This window comes from Macaca nemestrina, chromosome 11, assembly GCF_043159975.1.
Source record: "Macaca nemestrina isolate mMacNem1 chromosome 11, mMacNem.hap1, whole genome shotgun sequence".
Taxonomy (NCBI): Eukaryota; Metazoa; Chordata; class Mammalia; order Primates; family Cercopithecidae; genus Macaca; species Macaca nemestrina.
Window position 1 is genome coordinate 41,199,047 of NC_092135.1, and position 17,309 is coordinate 41,216,355.

Here is a 17,309-nt window from a genome sequence, read left to right on the forward strand (position 1 = left end):
CTTTTTTATCCCTTTGACTCCCCTCTTGTGCATGCCAAAAGATTTTCTTTATTGGACCCCGTTTTGTTTTGTTTTGATATAGGGTCTCATTCTGTCGCCTAGGCTGGAGTGCAATGGTGTAATCTCAGCTCACTGCAGCCTCAGCCTCACAGGTTCATGCAATTCTCCCACCTCATCCTCTCGAGTAGCTGGGATTATAGGGGCGCATCACCATGCCTGGCCGATTTTTGTATTTTTAATAGAGACAAGGTTTCACCATGTTGGCCAGGCTGGTCTCGAACTCCTGACCTCAGGTGATTCACCCATTTCGGCCTACCAAAGTGTTGAGATTACAGGCATGAGCCACTGCACCTGGCCAGGTCCCACTTTTATTAAATGCTGTTAATTTCTATTTTCAATAACACAATATGTTCCCGTATTCTGTGCTCCCCAACCCCTGTATTCTCTCTTCTATTTATTCTTCTTTCCTACTTATTTTATGAAACTCTTTTCTGATCTGCACTATAAAAATATTTTCATCTCTTTGCCCATTTTGTCTGTTGCCCAAGGTATTATCTTCCTAATTGGATTAGAAAACTCATCTTTATAGGGCCTTTTATGTGTTCTGTGCACTTATGGTTTTCTGTAAACAAAAATAATAAATAACAGGTGGAGAGCTAAATATATAACTCACTAGGAATGGAGCATTTCAAAGAAGAGGAAAAGGCTATGTCAGAAACACTCTATGTAGAGTACACCAAGTTCGGTAAAAATGTAAATGGTCTTCAACTGTTATATTCAATAGACTAAATCATGCTGTTTATTAATCATAAAAAGTAAACATTTCTACTTATCTACATTTTTTTTCAGAAAGGTATTGTAATAAATATAAATGTGTGTGTGTGTGTGTGTGTGTGTGTGTGTTAGCAACAAACATGAAACCTTTCCTCTGTCCTCATCTCTACCTAGTTCTTGGTGGGTAGAGAGACAGATGGACTCAATGAAAGATAATTAAAACTTTGTGGAAGTTGCTAATATAAAATACATGACCTGGTTAGGATTCTTTAGCTGCACCAATTCTCTCTTCCCGTATTTTAAGTCCTAACAGACAAAGGAGGGGCCAGGACAGTGGTGGGCTGGAGCTGGCTGCAGAGCTGACTGTGCACATCTCTTCTAAACCCCACATTCCGTGACATAATGTCAGCTAGAAACTGGCTACAGTGGGAATATTCACAGTAGGGAAATTGATGAATGCCACAAATCAGGACTTCCCCCACTCCCCCGAGAGATCCTATGATAAACATTTATTTGCACAGCATTCACCCAGGGCCAGAAATTTGGGGCAAACATATGCTGGAAGTCACTTGACTAATTGAGAGAAAGCAATAAGAAGACCCTAGAATCTAACTGGGCTAAGCAAAGGGGGAATTCAGGGATGAATCAACAAGATGCTACTCTGGGAGAAAAGATCGTAGCAAAGAGTTAAAAATGAGACTAGGCAGGGAAGCTTGGGGAAATTCTCCCAGCAGAAATAGGGTAACTGCATGTTCTTTGTATTGGATAGTTGCATCCCCTGGTGGGTTGGAGAGGGAGGTTAACGGATTGGGTTTTGAAAGTCCTAAGGTGAACCGGATGAGATTTTAAATAAAGAGTGACTTTTTAAGAATCTGCAGCAATGTGACTCTATCAGGCAACAACATATGTACCTGGTGAGACTAGATTGTTGTACTTAGGTACAGCTGTTCGTAGCTGTAACACCACCTTACAGCACCAGGCTTTTGCCCGGGGTCTAACAGCCTCTACTTCCTATGGGGGGATTCACAACCCTGGATAGTCATGGGTACCCCTGGATACCTGGATGCCTACCCTGGCTCTCAGGGCCCACTATCATTTTCCTGGTATCCTGAGCATTTTTCACAGGATGCTGTGAAAACATCCTGTGAAATGCTGTGAAACTGGAAGAGTCCAGTTTCCGAACGAAGGTGGTGTGAATGTAGAAAAGAGGAAAAAGGCCTCAGAACTAGAACAGCAACACTCAAGTGTATACAAAACATATAAACACACGGTTGGGCCGGGCGCGGTGGCTCAAGCTTGTAATCCCAGCACTTTGGGAGGCCGAGACGGGCGGATCACGAGGTCAGGAGATCGAGACCATCCTGGCTAACACGGTGAAACCCCGTCTCTACTAAAAAATACAAAAAACTAGCCGGGCGAGGTGGCGGGCACCTGTAGTCCCAGCTACTTGGGAGGCTGAGGCAGGAGAATGGCGTAAACCCGGGAGGCGGAGCTTGCAGTGAGCTGAGATCCGGCCACTGCACTCCAGCCCGGGCGACAGAGCGAGACTCTGTCTCAAATAAATAAATAAATAAATAAATAAATAAATAAAATAAACACACGGTAACTGCCACAGTCCAATGTTAGGTCATGGGAAGTATAGGACCTTTTATATGGCAAGTGACAAAAGCTCAAACCAAACTTGTGGAAGCAAAAAAGGGAATAAACTGACTTAAGTCCCTTTGCTCTCCTCTTGTCCACTGGCTTTGTTTATAAACAGTTTTGCTCTCAGTCGGTTCACACAGATGTGCTCCTCCTCAGCACTCAGGCAATCGGCTAACAGGAGAGACTGCTTACTTCCGGTAACTTCCAGGGGAAAATCCTAAGGGGACTGCTCACTGTGCTCGCTGTGGTCACCTGCCCTTCCCTGAACCAATAACTATGAGCAGAGAAATAAGATTTCCTTCTGGCCTGAGGTCCTCTGCCAGACATGGAGAAGGGCCTGAGCCCCATAAAGTGAGAGGACTTCCTCAAAGGAAGGAGTGCAAAGTAGCTAGAGAGAGACATCTATTACAATACTTTAGTTTAGTTTTTGTTTTGGTTTTGAGACAGGGTCTTGCTCTGTCACCCACTTAAGAGTGTAATGTCACTGTCACAGCTCTCTGCAGACTCTATCTTCTGGGCTGAAGCCAACCTCCCACCTCAGCCTCAGGAGTAGCTGGGACCACTGGTATATACCCTGCTACATTTTTGAAGAGACAGGCCTCTGTGTTGCCCATGCTGGTCTTGAAGCCTTGGCCTCAAGCAATCCTCCTGCCTTGGCCACAGTTGTCTTCCTAATGGAGTTGTAGGGGACTTACTGATATCCGCCGTAAGTAGACACAAGCTCTGATAATAATCACTCTATCTAGAGGATTCCTTCTTTTCTTGCTAACTTTCATTTTTCCCCAGATTCTATGCCTTTTAAAATCTTTCTCCTGCACATGTCCAGTGTTCTTTATTTCTACTGTTTTTGGTCCAGTTCCAATGATGCCGTTCAACCCCTCTGTGCCACGCTCACCTCCAGATCTGTACCATGGTTGGGCGCTCTCAGTGGCTGGGCTCCTAAGCAGTTTGTTTCTGTCAGGCTGACTGATGGCACTTAGGAGATACCATGTTGATTTGCCAAGAAAATCCGTGATCTAAGTAGAAGGGGCTTCTTTCTTAGCATAGAGAAGCTAATACATTTACTATTTAAGGTGTTACTTTTATTCGTAATTAAAAAGTTTAATCAGAGAATGGTTTATCTTCTCAGTAACTCTCTATAGCCCACCCTAAGTAGCTTGTGAAATGAATGTCACAGAAATAATAGAACAAGGATAGTTAATCTAAAATGCCATGATGGACTTCTACTAAATGTAGAAATACGATAATATAATAACAAAAGGTAATCACAAAATTAAACATTTTCATTTAGTTACAATTTTGAGGCTTAAATAAGTTTTGCAATTTTCCATTTTAAACTGTAAAGTTGCCTGATGGGAAAAACCGAAAGTCAGTATTACCATGGATAGAATGACCTCAGGATCTAGCCTAATTATTGCTGTCACTGAATTGTTTGTTTACTTCCCATCTGAGTTGCATGATGCTTAGATACGGTACTAGATTAGAGAAGGAGGAGGAATTCATGAGTAAAATGTTTATCTTGATAACTGGGAGAATGGCTAAGGTGAAGGTTTAATGTTGTGAGCAAGCAACACTATTCCATTGGCAATTAAAAGAACTTAATTCCTTATCTTTTAATGTTTGTACTTTTAATTATCAACCAACTGGTTGTCTATCTTAGACTAATGAAAATTAGGTGACTTTGGAAATAATGTTTGGTGCTGAATAGTTAAAAACTTGTATCCATCTGTCCCTCCCCTGACCAAACCTTCCAGTTTGCATAGGACTCTCTTCGGTTAATGCATGCTTTTCAGTGTACTTTTTACTTTGTGCTCCTTGCATGCTATAAATTGTTTTTATTTAGAAAATGTAGATAAGCTATGATTATGTTGTGTGTGAGAATGTTTCGTAGATTCAGAAGGAACATGTACAAGTTTGTTACTTGGGTCTATTATGTAATGCTGGGATTTGGGCTTCTAGTGAACCCATCACACAATTAGTGAACATGCTTTTTGTTTTGAAACAGTGGATTGCTCTCCAAAATCAGTGGAAATGGATAATGAATGAGGTCATAAAAATAGCTTTCTTCAGGAATCTTTAGGATTTGATGAAGCTGGATATATGCATTGCCCAAAGATGGCTTCAATCTATGAATGTGGGAATTGACTTGGACTTGATGATCACCTTTACTTAGCACACAAAACTACAAATGCCTTGGACAGGAATGAAACATCTGCAAGTGTGAGGAAATTTATTTCAACATTGAAAAATCAATTTTACCTCAGAAATGACTCAGTGCCCCTTTCTGTTTTATTATATTTTCTAATTTAAAAAAGTCTAAATAGGCAGACAACAGACCATGTATCAGTGAATTTCAAACATTAGGATTTCCTTAAAATGCCTTATAATTAGCTTTGGAAAAACTATCTGAAGAGATATAAGCATGAAGGAGAGGTCGAGGCCATGTGCTATCCCATCTCATGGACCTGGGATTCAAAAGTCAACTCTACTACTTCTTAGTTTTAGTTCAGTCTGTGGTATTTTGGGTTAAAATTGCATTATAAATGCACCTGCATACATACATAGGAACATACCCACACATAAAACTACAAGGAGAACAAAGCTTCGTATGCAATCATTTCTTTCCTTAGTTATAACATCCGCTAAGGTTAATATTTGCCTGTTTTACATTTCGCTTTTCTAACATTTTCTTCCTGTTCCCTAGACTTATAGCATGTTCTATGTGGACTGGGAAAATAGTCAATGGTTTCTTTTGGTGTTTGCATACTTAATTCCTGAGGTGAATTACCTGCTAAAAAATGACTCGTATTTGTCTTTGATGAGCTGCCACCAACATAGAAAGTCTGACATATTTTCCATGGAAGAAATACTTATTAGTTTGTAACCTAATATTTATTTGTATTTTAGTGAGGAAAACTGTGTTTTAGTGAGGAAATGCAGGGAGAGTAGAACTGAATTTGTTCAAGTTTAAGCATTCACTAATACTTTCATTTCTGTATTTGAATGTACAGGGTTAGCTCAGAAAAATCTGTACAGTGGTTTTCAAGCCATAATCTATGTTCAGATTTTGTATTCTGGTCCGTTGTATAAATATGAATTTTTAAGCAATTTAGCATTTCATCAAAGTAACAGGGCACTTGATTTTCATTCATCCATATGAAAACAATTAGGAAAAAATGCCACTTATCTTAAATAGTATTTGTCAGATTTTCTTCATCAAACTTGGTAAATACAGATCTCTTGACATTTTGATGAATTTTCATCACTCTGTGGTAAACCTAAGTGACTAGGCTGTGGCCCGTGAACAGCTTTTGTTTCTATGTGACATTAAAATGTATTTTTTAAAAAACATGATTATAATGAATATTCAAAATTAGATTCATTCTCCAGCATGTGCACAATAGGTCAGAAGTCATGGCTGGAGAAGAACACTTACTAGTCAATCTCAAGGTTTTATTATTTCTTATGAATCACATTTTTTTTCAGAGATACAACTATCAAAGGGAGAGAAAGCCTGCTATAAACATATACCAGTTTCAGTTTACCTAGACAACTCTGAAAATTCATTTCATATGTAGTTAACTTAAAAGTTACTGTATTTTCCTAGCTGTATATTGTCTTGACTCAAAATTTCTTGGACCGTATGTTCAAGACAGCTTGAAACAGACATTATAAATGAAGAATAATCAGTTACCATAGTTCAGAGCATTTCTTCAAATACTCTTCAATTTCTGGTTCCAGCAAAATTTTATTTACTCAAATATAAATCCTCTTTTTTAATACTCTAGAGCCTCCTCCTCAACAAAACACCTCATTTTAGTACAATTGTTTTTATATCCTGTCACAGGATGATGATGATAAATGGAAAATGATTAAGTATATTGTTTGTCAGATTTCTTCTTTCCCAATTCAATAAATATTCCCAGAGTCCTCCCTAGTCACCTTCCTTACAATGATTATCAAATGGGAAATATTTGAAATCCAAGGAGAAAACCTAGTTTTTATTTTGGTTGTTCTCCTTTTCCAAAAAGTACAAAACATGAATTAAAACTTTTGGACGCTTATAAACCAAGTTAATCACTTAGAGACATTCAGTCCTTTATTTGGGGACCTTGAGCTGTTGTATACTTCAGAAAAAAATCACACTAAGCCTCTGTTTCCACGGAATGTACATTTGTAATGAACAGTGCTTTTATGTTGGTATACTTGTATTATTTAAATACTTGATTTCCATCTATAATGCAGTTATTCAATGAAAGTTTATTACATCTACTATTTATTACATGCCATAAATAATCACCAGGAAGAACGATGACAAGTAAAAAAGGAAACAAGAGTAAATCTTTTCCCTAAATATTACCCACGCTGATCTTCATGGTCCCTGAAAATTCCACACTATTATGCACTTTGTGGTGTTAAAATCTCAGTTGAAAGGCTAATTTTATTATTTGCTCTATTTGTCTATTTCTAAACTTCTTTGTTTCAGATTGATCCTAAAATTGCTTACATGTTAATTATATCAAATACAATAAGGCAATAGATTAGAGATACTTAACCAAACAGAAAAACATCACTGGGGAACTTTATGATATGAGTGACCTATATTTTTATGGTACTTTATTATTTTCAGAGCTCTTTTCTCATTTAATATGTTGTTATGTATTCTTTCCAGTGATCCTGTGAGTAAGCAACTCAGACATTTGATTTACTATTATCTGAGCAACACTTATGAAGTAGGTGCTTTTACTCCTTTTATTCTAAATGACAAAATGGAAGTTCAGAGAGTTCAAATAACTTACCAAAAGTCACACTGCTACTTACTGACAGAGCTGGAATTCAAACTCGTGTCCGCCTGGCTCTACACAGCACTACTGAGAAAAAATGAGAAAAAATGATAAATGGCTTTATCAACTAAAGTCCCTGTTCATTCACCCAGTCTTTTGTATCTTTTGGGAACCAGCCTAAATCTCTTCTATAATAGTGACTTCTGAAACAATTAACTCATTTCAAGTGACCAATTTTCTGAGTTACTGTACATGACACTCATTTTGATATTTAATCACACACTGTTTTCCAATGTTATTTCTGAGTGTATGCATTCCTGACTTTTCTACACTGTGATATTTAAATGAAAGCAACACCCTTTCATGCTAAAAACTCTCAATAAACTAGGTATTGATGTATCGTATCTCAAAATAATAAGAACTATTTATGACAAGCCCACAGCCAATATCATACTAAATGGGCAAAAGCTGGAACCATTCCCTTTGAAAACTGGCACAAGACAAGGACACTCTCTCTCACCACTCCTATTCAACATAATGTTGGAAGTTCTGTCCAGGGCAATCAGGCAAGAGAAAGAAAGAAAGCGAATTCAAATAGGAAGAAAGGAGGTCAAATTGTCTCTGTTTGCAGATGACATGATTGTATATTTAGAAAACCCCATCGTCTCAGCCCAAAATCTCCTTAAGCTGATAGGAAACTTCAGCAAAGTCTCAGGATACAAAATCAATGTGCAAAGATCACAAGAATTCTTATGCACCAATAATAGAGAGCTAAATCATGAGTGAACTCCCATTCACAATTGCTACAAGAGAATACAATACCTAGGAATACAACTTACAATGGATATGAAGGAGCTCTTCAAGGAGAACTATAAACCACTGCTCAAGAAAATAAGAGAGGACACAAACAAATGGAAAAACATTCCGTGCTCATGGACAGGAAGAATCAATATCGTGAAAATGGCCATACTGCCCAAAGTAATTTATAGATTCAATGCTATTCCTATGAAGCTACCACTGACTTTCATCACAGAATTAGAAAAAACTACTTTAAATTTCATATGGAACCAAAAAAGAGTCCGTATAGCCAAGACAATCCTAAGTAAAAAGAATAAACTGGAGACATCACACTACGTGACTTCAAACTATACTACAAGGATACAGTAAACGAAACAGCATGATGCTGGTACCAAAACCGATATATAGACCAATAGAACACAGCAGAGCCCTCAGAAATGATGCCACACATCTACAACCATCTGATCTTTGACAAACCTGACAAAAACAAGCAATGGGAAAAGGATTCCCTGTTTAATAAATGGTGCTGGGAAAACTGGCTAACCATATGCAGAAAGCTAAAATTGGATCCCTCCCCTACACCTTATACAAAAATTACTCAAGATGGATTAAAGACTTAACGTAAGACCTAAAACCATAAAAACCCTAGAAGAAAACCTAGGCAATGCCATACAGGACATAGGCATGGGCAAAGACTTCATGACTAAAACACCAAGAGCAATGGCAACAAAAGGCAAAACGGACAAATTGGATCGAATTAAACTAAAGAACTTCTGCACAGCAAAAGAAACTATCATCAGAGTGAACAGGCAAAGTACAGAATGGGAGACAAGTTTTGCAATCTATCCATCTGACAAAGGGCTAATATCCCGAATCTACAAAGAACTTAAACAAATATACAAGAAAAATAAAAAGCATCAAAAAGTGAGCAAAGGATGTGAACAGACACTTCTCAAAAGAAGACATTTATGTGGCCAAGAAACATATGAAAAACTCGTAATCACTGGTCATTAGAAAAATGCAAATCAAAACCACAATGAGGTACCAACTCATGCCAGTTAGAATGGCAATCATTAAGTCAGGAGACAGCAGATGTTAGAGAGGATGTGGAGAAGTAGGAACACTTTTACACTATTGGTGGGAGTGTAAATTATTTCAACCATTGTGCAAGACAGTGGCAATTCCTCAAGGATGTAGAACCAGAAATATCATTTGACCTAGCAATCCCATTACTGGGTATATACCCAATTAATTACAAATCATTCTATACAGACACATGCACACGTATGTTTATTGCAGCACTGTTCATGATAGCAAAAACTTGGAACCAACCCAAATGTCCATTAACAATAGACTGGATAAAGAAAACATGGCACATATACATCATGGAATACTATGCAGCCATAAAAAGGATGATTTCATGTCCTTTGCAGTGACATGGACGCAGCTGGAAACCATCATTCTCAGCAAACTAACTCAGGAACAGAGAACCAAACACCGCATGTTCTCACTCATAAGTGGGACTTGAACAATGAGAACATATGGACACAGGGAGGGGAACATCACACACCAGGGCCTGTCGGCTGGGCCGGGGGAGGGGGTGTAGGGGAGGGATAGCATTAGGAGAAATACCTGATGCATGTGACGAGTTGATGGGTGCAGCAAACCACGATGACACGTGTATAGCTATGTAACAAACCTGCACCTTCTGCACATGTATCCCAGAACTTAAAGTATAATAAAAAATAATAGGATGAATTAAAAACTACTATTTCATAGCACAACCAGCTGACTACAGTCAACAATAATTTATTATGCATTTAAAAATAAAATAGTATAATTGGAATATTTGTAACACAAAGAAATGATAAATGCTTGAGGTGAAGGACACTCCGTTGACCCTGATGTGATTATTATGCATCTCATGCCTGTATCAAAATACCTCATGTATCCCATAAATATACACACCTACTATGGTACCCATAAAAATTAAGTTTTTAAAAAAGTGACAAAATGAAAGCAATTGGTGCATTTATATTCTCTAAGGTTCCCCTTGATTTCTGAATGATACAACCTTGCCCTCACAAATGTTAAAGCAGTAACTTTACTATGCTCAAGTAAGGTGTGCTAGATTAATTCTAAGAGTGCCTCCGTGACCTCTATCCCCTGGTCTTATGTCTGGGACTAGGTTATGTCATATGGCAAAGATGATGGACTTGGTTACATTTTATAGCAATGGTGAATGAATTTTGAAAATGCAATTAAGGTCCCAAAGCAGTTAAATTTACTCAAAAAGGAGATGATCCTGGGTGGGCCTCATTTAATCATGTAAGTTCTTTGAAAGAGAGTCTAGATGTGAGAGAGAGTCTTCTACTGGCTTCAAATCAGAAAACAACCATGTTATGTTCTGAGGATGGAGAAGGGGTGGCCTCTGGGAGGCGAGGGCCTTAGCCTCACAACCACAGGAGGTGAATTCTGCCAACAAGCATGTGAGCTTGAAAGAGGGCCGCACAGCCTCAGAAGGTACAGTAACCCCATCTGACGCCTTGCTTACAACCTGTGATATCTCAAAGACAGGACCCAGCCCATCTGTGCACAGACTTCTAACCCATGGAAACTATGAAATAAGAAATACTGTGTTTTGAGCTATTAAATTGGTGGCAATTTGTTAGACAGCCACAGACAACTAGTACATAAAGTTATATCTAATGCACTATAAAACTTGTCAATTTATATAGAAATTATATACATATACACATATAATGTATACATATTCACACATACACACCCCCCTCCCTAGTTCAGCAGTAGCATCACTAACTTAGAGTTTTAATTGCAAAACTTTCACTGAAGTTGTGGAGCTACTCTACGAAAGTTATGAAAGAACATATTTTTAAGAAAATTGCCCCCCTGCCCCAAAACCCCCATCACTACAAAAAAAAAAAAAAAAAGAGCCAAGCATGGTGGCACATAGCTGTAGTCCCAGCTACTCAGGAGCCTGAGGCAGGAGAATCACTTGAGCCCAGGAGGCAGAGGTTGCAGTGAGCCTAGATTGTACCACTACACTCAACCTGGGTGACAGAGCAAGAGTCTGTCTCAAAAAAAAAAAAAAAAAAAAAAAAAAAGGCCTAATTATTAATAATTTATAATTTCAGGGGGAAAAATTGGCATTAACTTAAAAGCTTAGTGTTTATTTGTCAAAAGCAAGACAGAAGAGTTTAAGTGAAAACTGGCCTACAGAATCTGTAAAATATAAATAGTATGATGTAATGTTAATATTTCAACATTCTGCCTAAAAAATTTTTAGATATAACTTTCAACTGTCCTACCATTTTCCCATCAAATTTTAATATACAAAACAAACTTGCATAATAGAAACAAAATTCTCAAGTGGCATTGTATAAGACATACATAAAATACCCATAGTAATTTGTGTGTTAAATTTATAAGGTTTCATGAGTAGCCATGTATGATTCCTAAGTCCCTGCCACTTTACAGATGAATAAAATCTATATTTTTAAGGCTCTTTAGGACATTGTATAAAGGCAAAGAAACCTAATGAATCATGCCTTCAGAGTTTTGAAGTAGCACATACACAATATTGCTACATGGTTTATGCAATTTCAACATATTACCCAAATGGAATTATGATTTCTTTCTAATTCAGTTTGTCCTTAAGGTTTCATTTCTCCATCAGTGATATATTGGAAAACTCTTCTAGGCAATAAATACACACAGGATGAGTTGTAATTTTCCATTTCTAAAGTAATATGTTTGGTAACTGTCAATGTCCCTAGATCAATTTGGATGTCCATAGGGAAAGTATTTATTTGCACATTAAACATAAATAACCTACATTGTATGCATACTGTTTAGATTTCCTTATGAGGATGTTCAAGTAAATATTACTAAACTGTTGTCACCTTCTCGCTAAAGATTATCATTTCTTTGGTTTGAGTTGTAAACTGACGGTCCTCGTTGTGCCCTTCATTAAATAGGGAACTTTGAGTTGATCGTATATCATTTATTTCAGTTTCAAAAGGACAGAAATCATACCTGCAGCCAAGAGGTTGCTAGAAGATCAGATGCGGGTGAAGGAGTTTCCCAACTATGAGCCCATACATAAACCAGAGTTGTCTTTTATGTTATTATAATACGTAAAAACCAAACATATATATTCCCCCTGGGAACTACATTTTAGCAATATATTTTTCATTATTTTCTATTCTTGTGGACATTATACACTGACTGCCTTTAAGATCCCTTTTGTGAAGGTTTCCTTGCTCCCATCACTCTTCTTCCCACCCCAATCTTTTTATTAAAAAGCATGCCATCTTTAGGTCAGTAGTGTACCATAGACGTATATAACTTTATGCTGGTACTTAACTATACATATTTGTTTATTTCTGTCTCCTTTACTAGACTATCCACTTTTCAGAGCAGGAACAGTGTCTGGTACATGATTTGTTTTGTTAAAACCCAGCAGAGCACATAATGCGTAACTATCATTCAATGAAGTGGTTTTGATGTTATCCTTTGATAAAGAAATCTATGAATGCATGAGTGGATAATGAAAATTTTAGCAGTCAGATCTAAGCAAGGATTATATAGACACACATGCTTTCATATATCTCTTTCCAAAAGAAATATTGTTGATATTAAAACAACAAAGTGCTCTTAAGAGGTACATGAGAAAAATATTGAAACATATAGCTACTTTAGAAAGGCTAAGATTTTCTTCTGAGGTAAAAAGAGAGATGGCTGGATATTTTAGCAGTAGAGGTAGGGTTAATATCATTTCTTAAGTCTGACCTCAGGTTTAACTTGTGAGTCTAATGTTAATTGTCATTATGTCTTATAAGACATAAGCTTCACACTTCATAAATTCAGTCAGCTTGTTTCCACTATCCAGAGCCATGTTAAAGAACAGTTTTACAAAGCATACATTTCTAGAGTCCTTTCTGCACCCTTTTTCAAATAGTTTCTTGTCATTCTGGCTACCTTTCATGAGGTGTACCTGCTACAAAACCCTAAAAAATAATAATGCAGATGTTTGAGTCAATAAGTGGTCCGTCTCTCTTTCGGTCAACCTAGTACATAAATAAAATTGCACCCTTCCTTTCACCCATTTGTACAATAATTAGATGATAGTATCAATTCAAACAAAGAAATTGATGTCCTAGGAACTGGTTATACAAATACGTTATTTCTTCTCATTGAAATGAGTAGAAGGAAAGAGAACTAATCATAAAATATGACATTATTGCCTACCCACTAAATGCAGCCTGGAATTTTACAAAAGAGTCTTCCTGTGGTGGTCTCGATGGTGAGATATAACTGCCTTTCATAATACTAGAAGTACAGACATCCTCATATTTTTAAAATATGCTTGATAAGATCTTCATTTGTTGTATTTTTCAGTTGAGATCTTTTATGCTTTATATTGTATCTAATAGGCCTATTCACAAATGAAGAGTATATGAGGGAAAAGATGAATATCACTTCATAACAAGACATTGAAATAAACTCTCCTAAATTACGAAAGTTTCCCAATGCATATGGCCTTTTTCTTCACGGCTTTTCTATTCAAATATCAGAGTGCTTCAAGTGGCTTTGATGACATACTTATGAATTCATGAAAGTATTTTTCATAATCTGCTCACCTTTGGTGCTTAGAGGTTATGCAGATTGCTTTTATTTGCTCGGCTGGAAAAGAAGAGCTCTGAGTGGGATGCAGATACATAACACTTCAAAACAGTTTCTTACATTGTCTTAGCTACTTTTCAGAAACTTGCTGGAACTCTCTACCCAAACTTCAGGCAATGATAAGAATAAGTGTCAAATATTATTAGTTTTGGAGTATAACTACTAATTTTTGTTTCGACTGCATAGTACATATAAAAACCTTGGAACATTTCCAGTTATCTTCACTATCATTTAGTCCTTAAAACCCAGAACAGACATTTAAAATGAGAAAAAAAAAAAGCCACCATTATATTGAGGCTGCAGATGCAAGTTGGCATCATCAGAAGATGAATACTTGTAGCCTTCACTGGCAACCTGACCAGATATATTCTGTATAATTAAATAACGGAGCAGTTTAAAAAATAAAATTACAACATCTTGGGCAATCTTTTGTGAATAATGGAGTAAGCAGAAGAGAGAGAAAAAATTCCAAATGTGATTAGCGGTTGCTCTTCATGAGAAATTTTCTCCACCTCTAATTTGACTTTTGTGAAAGGCTTTAATGAATACTTTCCTCAGTTATACTGTTTGTTGTTTTAAATATCACTGTGGACTCTTCGCAGTGTTATTACCATATGAAGACGACACGTCGGTGAACTTTATCAAATACCATGCAGCTCTTGGCATGCCATGTCTATGTAACTCATTCGAGCCCTTCTTGTCCGAGTTGCAGTACTCTTTTGCATAAATGTTAAGGTTACCGTAATTCCAAAAAGAAACGAATTTTCAGAGACCTGCCTTATGAAGAAAACGGCTTTGGAGAAAGCAGGAAATATTAGTACATCAAACAAAGTGAAAGACAAAGTAGTTTAACTTGTTGGTTTGTTTGCTGAAACTCAAAAGTAAATATACTGTAGCTCAAAGTGTTCCATTTTTATCCGCCTGCTGCAGTAATGGCTGTGTTACTTCGGGGCTTCTACTTCAATAATTGATCAGGGTTTGTATAGCACCGGCTAAGAGCAAAAATAAGAGTGTTGCTTTGAACAAACTGCTGCAATGTTATAGCATTAGGCACAGAAACAAGATTCGGGAAATATAGATATAGAAGAAACAGGAAAAAGATGGATACATTGGGTGGTAAATACTGCTTCAGGCTAGAAAGTAATGAGAATTTTTCCGTAGAGAGTTTTGACCTGCTATTCAAAAATTGTTTCTTGTCTTAATAAATCCTAGAAGTGTAATTTACTTGCAAGAGGGAAAGAACAAAGGCACCAAAATTCTTTTGAGAACAACACTTGTTAAGGTTGATAAGTTGGGTTTCAAATGTGTGAAGAAAAATGTGTGACAGTTTGTTTTAAGGTGACAACCTAAGTGTTCAGATACTTCCATCTTACATTACTTATCAAGCAGGATCCCAGTTGAAGCTTCGCCTTGTACATTTGCAGTATAGACCATACTGAAGTGGTAGGAGCTGAATTAATCTAGAAAATGTAGTTATATTTATTAGAAAATCAACAACCACAGATCTCTATAATTTTTCTTAAGCTGGTAAAAATAAGACTTCCCTTTTTCTTTGGTCCTAATTTGTTTTGCAGTCTAAATAAGAAACACCAATACTTACACAAAATACCTTTTTTTTTTCTCAACATGGAATGTTCAAAAAGAGAATAGCTATGATACACCTTATTTTTTTCTGGATTTAATCTTACATGACTCACAAAGGTATCCCTTGTTAGATACCAACTATTGCACACACATATGTGTCCATTCAGCCAGATTTTTCTATTTTGAAGTTAAATTTAATCTAAATTTAAGATACATGCCATTAAAATACTATAACCTGCTGCTGCAGTGTGGCAATGGTGATAAAATGTAAAGCATGATTGCAAAACTTTAATAATAATGTGGGAAGAAACTGCAGTGAAAAATAATCAATGTGATTTTTTTTTGTTATGTAGCATATTCCAAAGAGGTTGTTTATTTTATGTCTGATCACCCTAAAGAAGAAAATTAAGCACTCAAATATTTCATACTAAAGAATAAGCAAAGAAGCATCTAAAATATTTGTTCATATTTATACATACCCTTCAAAATAAAATTGGTACCTAGATGTATCCCAAATAACTGCTTCAACAGCCAGGCATGGTGGCTCACGCCTGTAATCCCAGCACTTTGGGAGGCCAAGGCGGTCGGATCACCTGAGGTCAGGAGTTTGAGAAGAAATAATTGCTTCAGATCTCGACTTTGCATATGCACATGCTACTGTAAGTAAAAGGGGAAACATTGGGATGAGAATTTGGTGATCAAGACTAGCTTTTTCCATAGTGAGTTTTTATAATGTTCATCGAACTCGTGATCAAAGGAATTTGGGAAATGTTGAGCATAACAAAGATAAATAGATATCTTGACTGGAGAATTTCTCAGGGCATTTAATATCCTAAGGACCTGGAATTCAGTGTTCCCAAACATATCTGATCATGGACATTTTTATTGAGAATCCCAAGGGACCAGTGAGTCCTGGAACATACTTTGAGAAATACTGATCTTGACCTATACCAGCACCAACTCTGACTAGCTGTGTAGTGGGAAAATCACTTTCCTTCTTCAACTTTCTAAATTAAAAATGTCCTTATAATTCCCAGGATATTTCACAATAATGGAAAATCCTCTTGAAAATTATTACAGTGGTACAAGACTGTTTTAAGTAAAAATGTGAAAACCGTTTTAGATGCTGAGTCAGAGAGACTGACTAGACTAATCAGCTAAAGGGTGTCTGTGGGCAGTAGTCTCCCTACTTGCACAATTTTGTTTGGGATTCAGCAAATTTCTGTATGGCACATGCTTTGGGGAATTTTATAAGGAGGGGAAATTATAAATATTAAATGTGTAAATGCCAAGGAAATGTTAAAAGTTCTTGGAACTCTTCTATTCATTCAGTATATACTTATGCCAAGCAATAACCTGGGAAGGAAGGACATGAAGCTGAATCTGTTTAGGGATATAACTACCTAGGCAGAAAAGACAAAAAAGCAAGTCACTCAGTGTTTTAAGGTGTCAGGTGAAACCATAGAGTCCCATAGGTGCATGTGGTACGAGTTTGAGTAAATTACCCAGACTGGGAAAAGCCAGTGGTCACATTTGAGGTAATTCATGAAGGACTTGAAGGGATTATTCAGGCAGAGGAAATGTACTCCAAGAAGACAGGCACAGGTGTGGAGAAAATCATGGTATGTTTCATGATTCCAATAGAAAGCTCCAGTGGAGAGGAAGGAAGCTGGAATAGTAAGTGAAAACAATGATAGTTTTTATTTCTTCATATTATTTTTTAGTTGTTTTTTTTTGGGGGGGGGGGTGACAGGGTTCTCACCATGTCACCCAGGCTACAGCACAGTGGTGTGATCAATGCTCACAGCAGCCTCGACCTCCCAGGCTCAAGCGATCCTCCTGCCTCAGTATCCCAAGTAGCTGAGACTACAGGAGCACAGAAGCACACCGCCACACCTGGTGAATTTTTATATTTTTTGTAGAGACGAGATTTCTCCATGTTGCCCAGCCTTCAGTTTGTAAATACTATGCCGCAAACTTGGATACTTTCCCCTGGGCAATAGAGGAACCTCTGAAGGA

The 17,309-nt window shown here is 37.2% G+C and overlaps 1 protein-coding gene and 1 long non-coding RNA gene across 5 annotated transcripts in view; one reads left to right on the forward strand and one right to left on the reverse strand.

Moving 5' to 3' along the window:
• Positions 1-17,309, forward strand: part of LOC105492611 (Rho GTPase activating protein 15) — a 628,732-nt gene that overhangs the window by 192,613 nt on the left and 418,810 nt on the right. The window lies entirely within an intron of this gene.
• Positions 1-17,309, reverse strand: part of LOC139357100 (uncharacterized) — a 76,892-nt gene that overhangs the window by 11,920 nt on the left and 47,663 nt on the right. For all 3 annotated transcript variants that reach the window (XR_011609734.1, XR_011609735.1, XR_011609736.1), the window contains one exon: positions 7,218-7,289. This is a non-coding gene — a long non-coding RNA (uncharacterized lncRNA). The remainder of the gene's footprint in view (positions 1-7,217; positions 7,290-17,309) is intronic.